This window comes from Neofelis nebulosa, chromosome 12, assembly GCF_028018385.1.
Source record: "Neofelis nebulosa isolate mNeoNeb1 chromosome 12, mNeoNeb1.pri, whole genome shotgun sequence".
Classification (NCBI taxonomy): domain Eukaryota; kingdom Metazoa; phylum Chordata; class Mammalia; order Carnivora; family Felidae; genus Neofelis; species Neofelis nebulosa.
This window is the reverse complement of record NC_080793.1, coordinates 73,112,848-73,130,371: the sequence shown is the minus strand read 5'-3', so window position 1 is coordinate 73,130,371 and position 17,524 is coordinate 73,112,848. Positions and strand designations below refer to the sequence as shown.

Sequence of the window (17,524 nt, the reverse complement as noted above, 5' to 3'; positions counted from 1 at the left end):
AAAAAAAGAATGTCAAGTTACTAAAAGTCTGGCTTTGATTACCCATGAGGAAAAAACCAAAAAGGCTGTTCATCATTACTTATGGCATTTCATTTGAAAACGTGGGAGATGTTCCCTAGCATGAAAAGTGAGTCATTTAACATCTATATTTCTCAAAGGATATTCAGTGAGGCAAAGTGTATACCAACTAATGGAAAGGATCTTTCTAGAGATAAGAAACATCAACATGAAAATTATACACTTTCATTTTGACCTCAAACCACATAAATGAAAGGCTCTCAAACATCATCCCTGTCGTAGCCAATGCACAGAGTGTCCAACTCAGTAATTACACCTTAGAAATGTCCAGCCACGAGCCAGAAAAATGAACTACCAAAACCTTAAGCTGAACACCACTGCAGCTGGAGTCTTCCCCCTAAAGAAGGAATTGCCTCAATGAACACACTGCAGATTCTACATCCTTTAATGCCTTTGCCCTTAACCTCTTACATATTAAGACCTCGTGTTTAATTAGACGCAGAACAACTTTTAGTTAATATTAAATCATATCCAACACATTTGTTGTTTAATATGTTTAAAATTCTGGACCATTAGTGGATGTAATTTTGCTGCTAGACCTGCACCACTGGAAAATTAGAGTGGAATGCCCATTGGACTTGAAGATTTACATGTGTCCCATATTGACTGGTAACTTTCTTGCTGAGGGACCCTGAAGAAACCACTGAACATCTCTAAGCTTCATTTAAAAAACACTAAAGAAGGTTTGCTATGTTTCATGGATACTACTAGGCCCTGGGATAAAAAATATGAATAAAAAATGATCTCTTGCACAGGTCTAAAGAGGAGACAGAGTTAAAAAACAATGAAGTTTTCTAGTGCATGTAGTAGAGATAGGGAGTATCTTTCCAAGGAGTTTGTTTTATATAAGTGTGTTTTGCAAATTACTATAAAACACGTATTTGTACGAAATGGGGCACCTGGGTGGCTCGGCTGGTTAAGTGTCTGACTTTGGCTCAGGTCATGAACTCACGGTTCATGAATTCGAGCCCTGCATCGGGCTCTGTGCTGACAGCTCAGACCCTGGAGCTTGCTTTGTATTCTGTGTCTCCCTCTCTCTCTCAAAAATAAATCTCTCTCTCTCTCTCAAAAATAAATAAACATTAAAAAAATTATTTAAAAACATGTATTTGTATGACCCACTATTTATTGAGTGGCTACTGCATGTAGACAGTATGCAATCAAATTTTAATAAACTATGATTATGTACTTAAAGATGACTACATTGGACTTCAGGGAAGTTAAATAACTTGTCCAAAATGATAGCTTCTACAAAATTGCAGAAACAGGATTTGAACTGAGACCTGACAGAGTGCATAGCCTGGTCCATTGCCAATATGCTATCGGGTCTTTTATGTGTTTCTAGTGATAATAATGTAGCAGTTTTCTCCAGGGATATGTGTCATGTCTCAAGTCCCTGCAAAGCCCTTCATTGTGATGGTTATCTCTAGTAGCTAATTCCAACACTGGTTTCTGGAGCATCTAATTAAGGGAAAGAATGTGGTAAGATAACTGAAACTATACCAGTAAGTAATTCCCTAGTCACCCAGAGCAGAGCTTAGTTTGTGGCCAATTAAAACAGCCTAGCCTAGAGTCAACTTAAAACACCATAATCTAGTGATGTATATAGCACACAAGTCACTCTGGTCACACTCCCTTCCCTCATCCTCTGGGTCAGAAGTGATTCAAAGCATTAGCATTTGTGATTTTCCATTTATGTGATAGTCTACTCACGAACAGCTTGGGACATGATTTTTTTGTTTTTGTTTATGTTTTGTTTATAGAGAGAGAGACCACCCAAAGACAGAGGCAGCCGGGAATTCAGACCAAAATAAAAAGGATCCCAAAATGTAGTCCCTGAAAAAATGTCACTTTCCAAAGCTGGAAAGAGCAGGAGTAATGGGGGCTTAAGAACCAAGAATTGATATGTGAAATCCAGAATGACCTGGTAAAACCTCCTTAAATAAGAAAGAAATAAGAAATTGTTTTTGCTGAAGAATGAATCACTGCTGAGAAGAATAGCAAAAGATACTGGTAAAAAGTAATTTTTATTTGCTCATTCAAAAAATTTTTAAGCACCTTCCATATTCTAGGCTCTGTGGTGGATATGAACTTTAAAGACCTAATTCAATGGAGGAGGGAGGGAAGGAGAGCTCTGGGGTTGGTGGGTGATGGACATTGGCTCAGAGCATCATCAGAACGCAGTGCTGTTGAGACTGGACATAGAAGGAAAGACTTCCCGGAAGAAGTCTCAGCTATTGCAAGGCTGGAGAATGTGTGGGAATTACACCAATAAAGAAAGAGAGGAAGGACATGGAGTCAAAGTTGCCAAAGGCATTTCTGGAGTCCCGAGGGCAGTTCAATCAACAACCAAATGAGAGATTGCAGGCCAGTGGTACCCAGCCCGTGACATGTAAGAAGCTGTCAACAGTGTGTCACAGTGAGGCAAAATATGTGTGTTTCTTCTGCTCAGACTGACTCTCCTTTCGTAGGAACAGCTTCAGAAACAATGGCTATTGTAAAGGAGTAGGACAACCACTGATTTCAGAATCGCATGGATTCAGATTTAAATCCTAACTCTACGCCCCTGACCCGTGTAGGCTAACAGTTTGGCTTCCTTGAATCTTAACTGAGTCTTAGGCAGCTTCCTCATGGATATATTGGGAGGATTAAGTGATATAATATGTGATTAACTGAATATAATGCCTATACAGATTCAGTGCCTAATAAATATTGATATTATAATTATTATTAATGCACATCAAAGAACACTAAACTTGGAATTTGAAGACATTTAATGTGTGACATTAAACAAGCGGTTTAGCCTTGTTTAACCACTGAAACTCAGATTGCTAATTTATTAAAAAAGGAAAAATGTTTCCAGAGTTGAAAGATAGTTTTAGGAATTATATGAGGCAACATCTAAGAAAGCAGCCATCACAGTACCTAGCACAACTTTTACTTAAATCTGTATCTGAAATACCCACATTTAGAAACACCATTTCATACAAAAATGTGCTTTGATAAATAATAATAGCAAATAGTAACTTTAAGTGTTTCTCTGTGCTGGGCACCTTTTGGCATTTTACGTAATACTTTCTCATTTAATCCTAAAGATCGCCCTTTCACTCAGTGTCTCACAGCACTTTTTTTTCTTTTACATTTTTTAATGTTCATTTATTTTTGAGAGGCAGAGACAGAGCATGAGTTGGGGAGGAGCAGAGAGAGAGAGAGACAGAGACAGAGACAGAGACAGAGAGAGAGGCAGAAGCTGAAATCAGGTTCCAGGCTCTAAGCTGTCAGCACAGAGCCCGATGTGGGGCTTGAACTCACAAGCCGTAAGATCATGACCTGAGCCAAAGTCAGACACTTAACCAACTGAGCCACCCGGGTGCCCCTCCCAGCACTTTTTTGACTGCCTAAAGAATTTAGGTGGCTGAATTTTCAAGGGTTCCTTGCCAAACTATGCTAAAGCTTTAGAGCTTAGTCACAAAAGCAGAGAAGAGTCAGGTAGGAAGCCCAAGCCCAGAGAAACAACATCATCATCCCTCAACCAGCACTGAGGACCACCGTGACTTTGAGGAGGCAAGAAGGCTCTACCTCTTAGAACCCACATCATAGTTCAGATGTTCAAGAAACATTTGTTTCCGTTCATTTGCATGTTGAATAAATGAAACAAATAAACAGATACAGTACTTTCTGTTGATGACACACCTGGCTCCTGCTTTGCTGGGGCCACCATAGGACACTGGGGCTAGGAAATCAACCCAGGGCCTTCCCAAAAGCCATGGGCAGGTGTGAGCCTGAGAGGATCCTAGACATATCCTGGAGACTGGCCCTGAGGCTGCGGCCATGGGTCATACCAGCAAAAAAGGGTCCCACTACATGGGAGGTGGGGGGACTCACCTAAAAAAAGAAAAAGGAAAGAAAGAACCCCCAACCCTTAGATGAGAAAATTGCCCCTTCATTGTATTTTTTAATGAAATATTTATTTTCATACCCCCAGTAAAAATAATTTACATCTTCTAAGAAGTCAGTACATCATACCTGGCTCTTTTTAAAACCTAGGAAGGGGGCAGATAAGTGAAGCAGATTGTCCTCAAGACACAAATCTTTCTACACCCCAACTTACATTGAAGGACATATTTGGCACATTGTAAGTGATCAGTAAATTTTTTAAATGAAATGAGTAACCGTGTTTCAGTTATTATGATAGATTGGGAACATAGGTATCCACAGTTTGACTCGGAAATATGTATGTGGAAAGGAGTTGAAAATAAGAAAAAGTAGACTTTGAGCTCACAAAATGGCTACGATTCCTAAATAGAATGATCTCTTATACATATATTCAATGATAAAAGGACAGGCTTGAAGGGACATTTGTGAGTGGTCATACTTTCCCATGCTTTAATTTTAATGTGTCATGAGAAATCTAGACGTTCTCTATAGAAAACACCATGAATGAATAATCAGAAATGTTAAAATCAATAAAGCCTAAACTTGTCTCAAGGAAAATAAAACTCACTGTAAATGAGATTACATACTGCAATATCACACGCGCATATGTGTGAACACTCGCATACACACAACACAACACATAAACACACACCCCACTGATACACTAATTAAAGCTAGTCATCCAGTCTTAGTACAAGAAACTGAAGATAATTACCCTTCCTTTTACTTACCTGTATTATTATATTTTCATGGGAAAATTTTGTAAGAAAATTCAGCACAGATTAAATACTGAAAAGTCTATCTGTACTGATGCCTTCTGGTGAAAGGCCAGGCCCCTGTTTGCAGAAACTGTCTTTGTAGATGAACCTCATTCCTCTATTCTTAGAGTTCTGAATGTAGTTGGCCTCGGTATACACTGAATTTTGGGTTCAGTGCACTAAGTGGCCAGTTTATAAGTCTATAATATTCTTATTTTAAAGTGTGTGTGTGTGTGTGTGTGTGTGTAATTACCAAACTTTTTCTTTAATAAAAGTAGGTCATGCGAATATCTCATGATACTAGCCCCTACTTGTTCACCCAAAGATCCATTTTCTCTGACTCCCTCTTAGCAAACTAAGTACTGAAATAACAAATAATCATCCGCTTTGATGTCATTTCTCTGGCAGCAGAAAACTATTTTTGTTATGTCTTGATATATCACCATTCACAAAGACCTTCTAGGTTGACTATGGCTTTATTTTCATATAAAGCTTTAAAAAAACATTAAACAGTAGTATAACATAGTTGTCATTTTTACAGCCTTACTCCCAACTCTTAGATGAGAAAGGTTACTTCTTCTTGATGGATCCTTCAATGAAATATTTATTTTATACTCCCATGACTTTACCGTGTGCTGCTATGGAAATTACCAGAATATCACATATTTAAATCCTGAGTTTCCTCACAGTGTCATGACAGAGAAATAAAAGACCACCAACAACAAAAAAGCCCTTCATTTGAAAAGAACCAATAAGTAATTTTTAAAATATTAAGAGAAAACATTTTAAATTGTAAAAGGCAAATGGATTTATATTTGAAAATGGTACATTTAAAGTATTCTCTACAGAATCTTGCTTTAAAAACAACATTTCATCAATTTTTCTTGACATCCATAATAATGACAAAATATTCTTATACATTTTCATATGTATTATTTTCCAAAAGGTATAATAAAAGCTGTCAGTTACCCCTCTGCATACTAACAGGAAAGCACAATCCTTTGTTCTGTGTGAGACTACATTTGCACATTATAGAAGTACGAAATATTTACAAAGGGAAGGTTAAATCAATACAGCTCTAAAATTTGTACTTCAGTCTTCAGGGATTTATATCATCTTGATTTAATGAAGTACGAGGAGTGAGAATGTTGACACACAGAAAAAAATACTTCGGTTTCCCCTTTATTGTACATACAGAAAGTCCTGAAGTAGGATTTGTTGATACCTAAGCAGTAACTAATTATTACACATTTTATGTCTCCACCATCATTTGAGAGATCTCATGGTGAAAAACAGACACTAACTACCAAAAAGAGAAAAAAAAAATGTAAAGAGATACTGTATTTCATTTAATTTAGCTTGTCAAAAATCTTTTAAAATATTTTATATTTCAAAATACTATTTAACCCTCATGGTATTAAGATTAGTCCAGATATATAAAACATAAACTATATAGTTATTTATAACACATTATGCATATTATATACTTTTGACATAATGTGTTTGCTTTTCATATACTGATTATTTATGCTTATATATCTCAATAATACATATTAGAACTATGGATATAAATTCCCCCTACAGCAGTATAAGACTATGCTCAATAAACAGAACAGAAAGCTCTCCTATTATTTATAAAACTAGCCAAACTCACCAATTGTTCCAATAAGAGCTTTAATAAGGATGTGCAAAGATTGGAGGAAAGAAGCAAAGAGCTTTGAAACTATACTTTTAAAAATAAACAAATGAGGGGCGCCTGGGTGGCGCAGTCGGTTGAGCGTCCGACTTCAGCCAGGTCACGATCTCGCGGTCCGTGAGTTCGAGCCCCGCGTCGGGCTCTGGGCTGATGGCTCGGAGCCTGGAGCCTGTTTCCGATTCTGTGTCTCCCTCTCTCTCTGCCCCTCCCCCGTTCATGCTCTGTCTCTCTCTGTCCCAAAAATAAATAAACGTTGAAAAAAAAAATTTTTTAAAAAAATAAAAATAAACAAATGAAATAAATTTAGGATAGTAGCCATTCATAAAAGGGCATAGGATGTATCAAGGTGAAAGTCTAGGTGAATTGCAGCTTCCTTCTTTGATAGAATTGATTAATTTATTTCAAGTTGACATTGCCACAGTATTATATATTTCCTATTTTGTTACATAAACTAGAAAGATTTTTAAAAATTTAATGTTTATTTTAGAGAGAGAGAGAGAGCCAGAGAGGGAGAGACAGAGTGTGGGTGGGGGAGGGGGAGAGAGAGATGGAGACACAGAATCCTAAGCAGGGTCCAGGCTCTGAGCTGTCAGCACAGAGCCTGACTCAGGGCTCCAACTCAGCTCAGAGCCTGACTCAGGGCTCCAACTCACGAACCACGAAATCATGACCTGAGCTGAAGTCGGACGCTCGACCAACTGAGCCACCCAGGTGCCCCTAAACTAGAAAGACTTTTTAACAATTAACATCAACTGAAAGATCAGACTGTGTTAGAGAGGTTCCAATAGATGAATTCAAAATATCCTTTTACAAGACCCCATGACTGTGAACACCCGACGTAAAAGAGATCAAAGGGGAAAGAACAAATTTTGGTGAACCTATGACTCGGTTCTGACAGTTATCTCCTCTGTGACGTAAGATAAATCTCTTTACCTCCCTGAACCCCACTTACATTCCTATATGAGATAAATAAACCTGCTTGCCTGCTTACCTCACATGACTATTTTAAAGACCCAAAGATATTATAAACTTGTTTGTAGTGTGTTATGCAATTTGGAGGGGATATAAAAATCAGTTTTACCTCCATACTATGTATTGCTTAAGTGTCTATTAAAACAACTCAAGGGTAATTAACAACTATTTACTGAGTACAGATTCCCCAGCACACACCTGTTAAAAAGCTGAAGCCCAGGGTCCCCTGGAGTGTGCAGCAGTAGAAAGAGAAAGTGAAAATTAAATTTGAAAAGTGAAGCAAACAAATTTCCTTGCAGTAAACTACACATAATCATTTAATATCCATATTAACTGGAAATGCTTATCTCATATTTTATTATATTTCACATGGGCCTCTTAATTAAGTAATAATGTTATTATGTGTCTTGGCCAACGTTCCTCAGAAAATAGAACATTAGGCATAGCTTTAAGTGCTAATGTGTGATTAGGGACTGCAATACCAGGGAGCAGAAGAGACACAAGGAGATTGAAGCAGGGACGGAGGTGGAGCTGGTAAGAAATTGTTTGAGGTGGCTGCTACCAATAAATGCAATTGATGGGAATGCAAGCTGGTGCAGCCACTCTGGAAAACAGTATGGAGGTTCCTCAAAGAACTAAAAATAGAACTACCCTACCACCCAGCAATTGCACTACTAGGCATTTATTCAAGGGATGCAGGTGTGCTGTTTCAAAGGGACACACGCACCCCCATGTGTATAGCAGCACTCTCAACAACAGCCAAAGTATGGAAAGAGCCCAAATGTCCATCGTTGGATGAATGGATAAAGAAGATGTGGTATCTATATACAATGGAGTATCACTCGGCAATCAAAAAGAATGAAATCTTGCCATCTGCAACTATGTGGATGGAACTGGAGGGTATTAGAAATTAGTCAGTCAGAGAAAGACAAAAATCATACAACTTCACTCATATGAGGACTTTAAGAGACAAAACATGAACATAAGGGAAGGGAAACAAAAATAATATAAAAACAGGGAGGGGGACAAAACAGAAGAGACTCATAAATATGGAGAACAAACTGGAGGGGTTGTGGGAGGGGGGATGGGCTAAATGGGTAAGGGGCCCTAAGGACTCTACTCCTGAAATCATTGTTGCACTATATGCTAACTAGTTTGGATGTAAATTTTTAAAAATTAAAAATAAAATTAAAAAAAATAAATAAATGCAATTGATAGTTTGATTTCCTGAGCCCTCCCTCTTAAGAAACCATATAAACTACATCTCAGGACTATTCTTTGAGTGCACAGAGAAAGGGGAGAGGGAAGTGATTTGCAAGTAGCTTCCACCCATCAACATTTTTGCTACACCAGGCATGAACTCTTGCTGGCATTCAGAACCCTACCGTGTCCCCACCTTCAGTAAACAGGGAATCCCTGAAGCAGAGGTGAGACACTGTTGGATCCCATGGGTATGACATTTGTCAAAGCCCACAGAAACAGCTGATCCACAGGCATGTGGGGCTGAGAGGATCGGAAACGGGCAGAAGAGATGGCCGGTGCCCCACAGACAGAGCAGTTACTACATTCTAGTTTTATTCTCACAAACAACTTGCTAACTTTGTCCTGCTGAGGTTCTCAGCTTGTCAGTAGGACACGAGATGACGACAGAGCTGACAATTTCAGCCTATTTCAAGCCTGCCCACGCCCCGCCTCAATCAAATTAAGCACACGTTAGAAACAGGCACCTTTAACAGAAACAGTCCTATTTACGGGACATGGCAGATAAAAGGGAAAACACTATGACAGCTATCCTACCATTATTCCACAAATAATTCCCAATCTCTAGTGACAAGTTAGAAAAATCTCACGCTCTTGGTGTTTTCCTCACGTCCATGATACTGATTACTTAGCACTCTTACACTAAGACTTGCACATTGCTGAGTGCCAATTAAATTGCTTTGCTCATTATTTCAAGGAATTTCAAGAGAGAGGCATCTAAAATCATGATCTGAGTAATGAGCAAGTTGTATATCTGAGCGTCCAAGCTTCAGCTGTGAGTTGGCCACCTTAGAAACATGTGCTCCCCCCTTTCCAAAGTTTTGTCCATTTGGGCCTGGTGCACTTTTCCCTGGTTTCTCCTCCCTAGTCAACCTTATCATTGAGTGATGTGGAGAGACGAGGCTATCTTCGTTAGATAACTCTTTTAACTCTTTTATCTCACTTATGATGACAATACTTGTCAATAATCAGGAATCAAAATATTTTTCTGGATAATTTAGGATAACCAGTTAAGAGTAACTTCTGATGCACTGAAAAATTGAAATCAAAACCAGAAATTATTATGAACGCACATGCTTTAAAAATATGTAGCAAATAGTGTTTTTAAAAAATATATACAGGGGCGCCTGGGTGGCTCAGTCAGTTAAGCGGCCGACTTCGGCTCAGGTCACGATCTCACGGTCCATGGGTTCGAGCCCCGCGTCGGGCTCTGTGCTGACAGCTCAGAGCCTGGGGCCTGCTTCCGATTCTGTGTCTCCCTCTCTCTGACCCTCCCCTGTTCGTGCTCTGTCTCTCTCTGTCTCAAAAATAAAATAAAATAAAAATGTTAAAAAAATATATATACACACTAGAAAGTAAAGGCAAGTACTCTTGAGTTAAATAAAAAGATAGAACTTCTAGGCAAACAAATGGAAGATATAAACAAAACCAAATAGAAATATTAGGACTAAAACGGCAACAAACTCAAAAACCAAACCAAACCTCACCAGATGAGCTAAAGAGCAGAATGGAGATGGTGGAAGACAGGGTTGATGAAGAGGAAGACAAGCAATAGGAATTATCCAGCCTCAGCAACAGACGGTAAGTTTGCTATCTTCCAAATAAAATGGAAAATACTAGTTTTAAGTATGTTATGAGAGGTTAAATATGTATTTTGTAATTTCTAAGGCTACGTGGAGAAAAGCTATACAAAGGTGCATAGAGAAAAGCACAATTGCTAAATGAAAATGAAATACTAAAAAAGGATTCAAATATCCCAAGAGAAGGCAGGAAGGGGAATACTGAAGTACAGAAAAAGGAAGAACAAACAGAAAACAGGTTTTTAAATGGTAGGCCTAAATCTAAATATGTCACTAACTCCATTAAAAGCAAATGGTACAAATGTGCCAATTAAACAACAGAGATTCTCAGAATGGATACAAAACATGAACCAAGTACATCCTGTTTGCAAGAATCTTACCTCAATTGAAATGACATGGGTGAGTTACAAGTAAAAGGATGGAAAAGACATTCAATGTAAGCACTAATCAAAAGAAATCTGACATGACTATTATTATCAGACAAGCTGACCTTCAGAGTAAAGAATATTTCCAGGGTAGAAGAGGTATATTACATAATGATAAAAGGGTCAATTCACCAAGAGGACAGAACAATTCCAACTGTCACATACCTAACCACATAGATTCAAAGATTGACTGATCTGAATGGAGAAATAGACAAATACACAATTCTACTTTCAGACTTCAACTCTCATCTCTCAGTAACGGATGGAATAAGTAGACAGAAAATCAGCTAGGAGATAGAAATGAACAATGTCATCAACCAACTCTAATATGTATAGAGCATTTCATCCCAAACCATCAAAAGACATATTTTTTCAAGTCTGTATACAACACTAAACAAGATAAACCATATGTTTACTGCAACGTTCTCTGCAGTAGCCAAGATAAGGGAGCAACCTTTGTGTCCATCGATAGATGAATGGATAAAGAAGATGTGGCATATATACACAATGGAATATTACTCGGCCATAAATAAAATGAAATCTTGCCATTTGCAACAATGTAGATGGACTTCAAGAGCATATGCTAATTGAAATAAGTCAGACTAAGAAAGACAAATACTAACTATATGATTTCACACATATGTGGAATCTAAAAAACAAAACATGAATAAACAAACCAAGAAAAAAACAGAATCAGACCTAAAAGTATAAAGAATAAACTGATGATTTCCATAAAGAATGGGGATGGGAGGACGAGCAAAATGGTAAAGGGAGTGAAGATACAGGCTTCCAGTTAAGGAATGAATAGGTCATGGGAACAAAAGGTACAGCACAGGCAATAAAGTCAATGGTATTCTAATAGTGTTGTATGGTGACAGATGGTAGATACACTTGCAGTGAGCACAGCATAACATACAGACTTGTCAAATCATTATGTTGTACACCTGAAGCTAATGTAACCTTGTGTACTAACTATACTTCAATCAATCGATAAAAATTTTAAAAATAAAACAAACTTTAACAAATTTGAAATAATTAAAATCATGCAAAGTATGTTCCCTGACCATAACAGATTTTTAAAAAATTCTTTTAATGTTTATTCATTTTTGAGAGAGACAGAATGCAAGCAGAGGAGGGGCAGAGAGGGAGATACAGAATCTGAAGGAGGCTCCAGGCTCTGAGCTGTCAGCTCAGGGCCTGACGCGAGGCTCAAACCCACAAACTGTGAGATCATGACCTGAGCTGAAGAACCCATAATAGATTTTTAATAATAGAATATTAGAAAATATTAGAAAAATAGAATAATATAAAAATCTCTCACACACATGGAATTTAAACACTACCACTCTAAACAATACGTGGATGAAACAAAGATTCTGAGGGAAATTAGAAAACATTTGAATTAAAAATGAAAATACAGCATATTAAAATACTGAGATACTGCCAGAGCACCTGAGTGGCTCAGTTGATTAAGCATCCAACTTCAGCTTAGGTCATGATCTTGCGGTTCATGGGTTTGAGCCCCACATCCGGCTCTGTGCTGAAGGCTCAGAGCCTGGAGCCTGCTTTGGATTCTGTGTCTCCCTCTCTCTCTGTCCCTCCCCTGTTCGCACTCTGTCTCTCTCTCTCTCTTTCAAAATTAAAAAAAACATTAAAAGTAAGTAAGTAAATAAATAAGTAAATAAAATAAAATAATTACTGAGATACTGCCAAAGGTGTTCTTATAGGGAAATTTATATCAGTAAATGCTTATATTAGAAAATAAAACAAATTTCAAATCAATAATCTCAACTTCATCTTTAAGAAACTAGAAAAATAAATGTAAAATAAACCTAAAACAAGCAGAAGGAACCAAATAATAAAAGTAAGAACAGATATCAGTGAAATGGAAACCAGAAGAAAATAAATGAAAACAAAAGCTGATTTTCTTAAAACATCAAGAAAATGATCAATCCTCTAACAAGACTGACAAAAAAAAGTTAAGACAAAATTACCAATCTGAGGATTCAGATACCAAAAGAATAAAAAAGTTCTACTATAAACAACTTTGGTACCACAACTACTAAAACTTCCTCAAGATGAAATAGATAATAAGAATAATTCTATAACTATTAAAGAAATTACATTTTAGTACAGTCTCCCCCCACCCCCAAAAAATCTTCAGGCCCCGATGATTTCACTGGAGAATTCTATGAAACATGTAAAAAAGAAATAATAACAATTTTAAGCAACGTCCTGCAGAAGAGGAAGGAACACTTCCCAGCTAATTTTATGGGGTCAGCATTTATCCTGATTCAAAAATGAGACAAAAACAGTACGGAGGGAAGAAGAGAAAAAGAGACAGAGAGAGAGAGAGAGAACTACAACCAAAATCCTGCATGAACATATATGCAAACATCCTTAAAATAACAGTAGCAAATCAAAATCCAGCAATATACAAAAAGATCACACCATGACTCATTGGTGTTTATCCTAGGAATGCAACATTAGTTTAATATTCAAAAAACAAAGTAATCCACCATATTAAAGAAGAAAAGACACAGGATTATATTAACTGATGCAGAAGAATCATTTCATAAAATTAAACATCCAGTCATGTAAAAATTCAAAGCAAACTAGGAAGAGAATTTGCTCAGCTAGATAAAGGACACACACAAAACCCTAAAGACATCATGCTACTTAATAGTAAAAGACTGAATGCTTTTTCTCTAAGGTTGAACACAAGGCAAGAAAGTACACTCTCACTTCACCTATTCAACACTGTAATGGAAGTCTCTGCCAGTGAAATAAGGCAAGACAAATAACTATTCAGATTGCAGACAAAAAGTAGTACTGTCTCTATTTACAAAAACCATGATTGTTTATGTAGAATATCCCAACTTCTAGTACTAACAAATTGGTAGTGAGATCAGCACATACTGATCAATTGCACTTCTATTCACTGGCAATAAACAACTGAAAACTGAATTAAACCATATACATATATAAAATTGTGATTTTATTATGATATATATACTTGTAAATAGTTCCAAAAATTGACACAAAGGTATAAATCTAACAAAACATGTATAAGTTCTTTATGTTAAAACTAAAAAGTAATGACTGAAAAAAATCAAAGGAAACCAAAGTATTTGGAGACATATTATATGCATGGATTTCAAGACTCAACGTAGTTAAAATATCAGTGCTTCCCAAATTGACCTGTGTGTTGAATATAATTTCAATCAAAATCCCAGCTGGGTTATTTCTTGCAGTTATAGACAAGCTTATTCTAAAATATATATTTAATGACAAAGAAACTAGAATAGCTGAGACAATTCTGGGAGAGAGTTGGAAGATTCATACTTCCCAGTTTTAAGATTTACAATAAATCTTCAGTGATCAAATCACTGTGATGCTAGTGGTAGGATAGACACAAAGGTCAATGAAACTGAATAGAAAACCCAGAAATAGACCCACACAACTATGCCAATTAATTCTGACAAAAGTGCTAAAGCAATTCAATGGAGAAAGGATGGCCTTCCAACAAATGGTATTCAGATATGCATCCATATGCATAAAATGGATCTCAACCTAACTTTCACACCTTCCACAAAAATTAACTCAAGATGGATCACAGATTTAAATGTAAAATATTAATGGGGCGACTGGGTGGCTCAGTCGGTTAAGCGTCCGACTTCGGCTCAGGTCATGATCTCATAGTTTGTGGGTTCGAGCCCCGCATTGGGCTCTGTGCTGACAGCTCAGAGCCTAGAGCCTGCTTCAGATTCTGTGTCTCCTTCTTTCTCTGCCCCTCCTTCACTCATGGTCTGTCTCTCAAAAATGAATAAACATTTTAAAAAATGTTTAAAAAATAAATGTTTTAAAAATACATATGTGGAAAATTGTGGAAGTAAATTAACTCCACTCTGCAGGGGAAGATGTCCCCAAATAATCAAATACCTGTCCTCTCTCAAGCAACTTCAGATAATCTTTAAAAAGAACTCTAAGAATGGAGAGCCACACTGGCAGTGTGGAGCCTGCTCGGGACTCTCTCTGTCTCCCTCTCTCTCTGCCCCTCCTCTGCTTGCATGCTCTCTTTCTGTCTCAAAATCAAAAAATATTAAAAAAGAACACTAAGAAATGGCTTTATGCTGTATTTCCCCCCAAGCTCCTAAATATATTAATAATATTTTCTAGGCAAGTTACCTTTTAGAATGTTATAATCTATGCATTAAGTTCTTCTGTATTTCACATTATTATTTCTTTCCAATCGAGGTGTTATTAAGCAGCAAATAACATTTGAAAGACATACTTCAAAGTAAACTAATATGTTGGAAAACTAACTACTACCCAAGGTGTCTAGTTTCCCTATCTCATAAGAATTGTGTGTGAAGATGATACAGGAATTCGGTCAACCTCAGTCAAAATGACGTTGCCTCTGTCTAAGGGCGACTTAAAACATCACCCAGAATAGTAATTCAATGTGGCAACTTTTAAGTGAAATCACTTCCTGTCTGCTTACCATTGCTATTTATTAGTACTCAATTATATGTATGGACTAAGTTCATGATGATGACACATACCAGATAGTAATGATTTTTGAATACGACAAAGGTAGCACTTTTCAAACCTATGACCTGGAAGTGAGAGACTTTAAATTCCATTAATGATTTCTTGAGACAGCAGCCACCCCACTGTGAAGTCCAGGGAAAGGTGTGCATCTGTTGTTAATATATTATCTTAATGTTCCAGCCGTCTGCCCAAATAAAAACCAGGATCAGGAGGTATTAAAATAAGTGTCCTTTCAGAAAGGGAGATAGATTAGGATGTAAAATTACAGAGCCCTTTTCTAAGATTCAATAACTAGCAGAGTAAAATCTTTTCTTGCGCTATGGTTACATTTTGGCTTTCTTACTACTATTTCTAGGGAGAGGACCACATTTCTGAAAGCTACTGGCATAAACAGGAAAACACGAAACCCTTGAGCTATGTTCCTAGATCATGTTTGATGGTGTATTGGGTTCAAAAAGCCACATAGCAACAAGCAATCTGCCATTTGCTATTGTCCTTGATATGTAACCTGATCTGAGCAAAGTAACAGCACATCTGATAACACTTTTGTGGTATGGACATTTGTCTCACCTCTACAGCCCAGAGTCTATATATAATGGCCTATGCTCCATTTTAGGAATATATCCTCATATTCCTGAAATCCCAAAACAGGTTGGATTTGTTTTGTTTTCAAACACCTTGGTTGAATATTCTGTTCTTGGAATGCAGGGCTCTTCCTTTTGGGCTTGGTCATTGGGAAACAAAGCTCTAGCAGTTTCCTTCCACGCTTGCTATTGTCTTTACCTGCCTCAGACATAATTTATATCCACAGACATGACTCTAAGTGCACCCCTGGTTGGCTTACACATCTGAACATTATCTCTGGCAAAACTTGTAGCGCTCTAAAAATTGCCTTCACCCTCCAGATTCATCAGCCATGTCAAAATGAGCTGTAAAAAGGAAAGAGAAAGGATGATCAGAAACCAGCTCCACATCTGAAACAAATGTTAAGGTTTCTTCAGACCCAATAATTTATAAGGATATGGGACTAAAAGGAAGTATTGTCAAAAATTCTTACTCTTCCTGAACAGGGATGCTTTCTGTGCTCTGTTCAGAGCATATGACACACTGAACTCTGACCTCACATAAGTCCTGTAGAGACTAATTTACCAATTGACTTAGTCTACTTGCTAGTCCCGGCACATCTATGCTTTCTACATCTCACAGTATAAAAGAGGCTAACAATTTGTAGATTATAAGCTTACACATGGTCTACATCTGAAAATGTGCCACATATTAAATAAGTATTAACACCTGGCCCCTGTCCTCTAGATGTTAGTATTAAAATTGAGAAGGCATCGCTTCTCAGCCTTTTGGCAAAGATAAAGTGTAGTATCTGTTCTTATCACTTTAAAATTGAGAAGGCATACATAGAAAAATGAAGACACAGTATAAAAAGAGGAATATAAACATATGTTCACAGAGAATGAAAGCCCAAGAGAATGACTCAGGGCAGTCAAGAAAATATAGCAGTCTATGACACAGAACACAGAGTCAAATCAAATAGAGAAATAGATAAAAGACATTACAACTCCAAATTCCTCATCCTATTAGATGCTTACAGTTAGTTGATGCACTTATTTTTTTCAATGGGTTCTTTATCTAATATTCCTTCTGTTCATGTCATTAATGGTCCTTTAGAACATTAGGAATAGAAATACTAACAGAAGAAAGAAAGAAAGAAAGAAAGAAAGAAAGAAAGAAAGAAAGAAAGAAAGAAAGAAAGAAAGAAAGAAAGAAAGAAAGAAAAGAAAGAAAAGACCAAAAGAAAGAAAGAAAGAAAGAAAGAAAGAAAGAAAGAGAAAAAAAGAAAAAAGAAAGAAAGAAAAAACCAAAAACAAACAAACAAACAAACAAAAAAACCCCAAAACACCTATTCCTGAAAAAGATCAGCAGTGGTGTAGCTCTGGGGTGCTTTCTGAACAGTATTGCCTGTTCTCACTCTAGAAGTATATTATACATATATCAATTTAAGTACTAATGGATATTTAACGTTTTTTACTTATTTTTGAGACAGGGAGAGACAAAGCATGAACAGGGGAGGGTCAGAGAGAGAGGGAGACACAGAATCTGAAACAGGCTCCAGGTTCAGAGCAGTAAGCACAGAGCCCGATGCGGGGCTCGAAATCACGGACAGTGAGATCGTGACCTGAGCCGAAGTCAGACGCTTAACCGCTTAACTGACTGAGCCACCCAGGCGCCCCAGTACTAATGGATATTTAGAGC

General features: G+C 37.2%; 1 long non-coding RNA gene and 1 pseudogene across 1 annotated transcript in view; one reads left to right on the top strand and one right to left on the bottom strand.

Annotated features, from left to right (window-relative positions):
• Window positions 1-17,524, bottom strand: part of LOC131492027 (uncharacterized) — a 509,746-nt gene that overhangs the window by 79,488 nt on the left and 412,734 nt on the right. The gene's annotated exons all lie outside the window — the stretch shown is intronic.
• Window positions 16,596-16,691, top strand: LOC131492290 (U2 spliceosomal RNA; annotated as a pseudogene).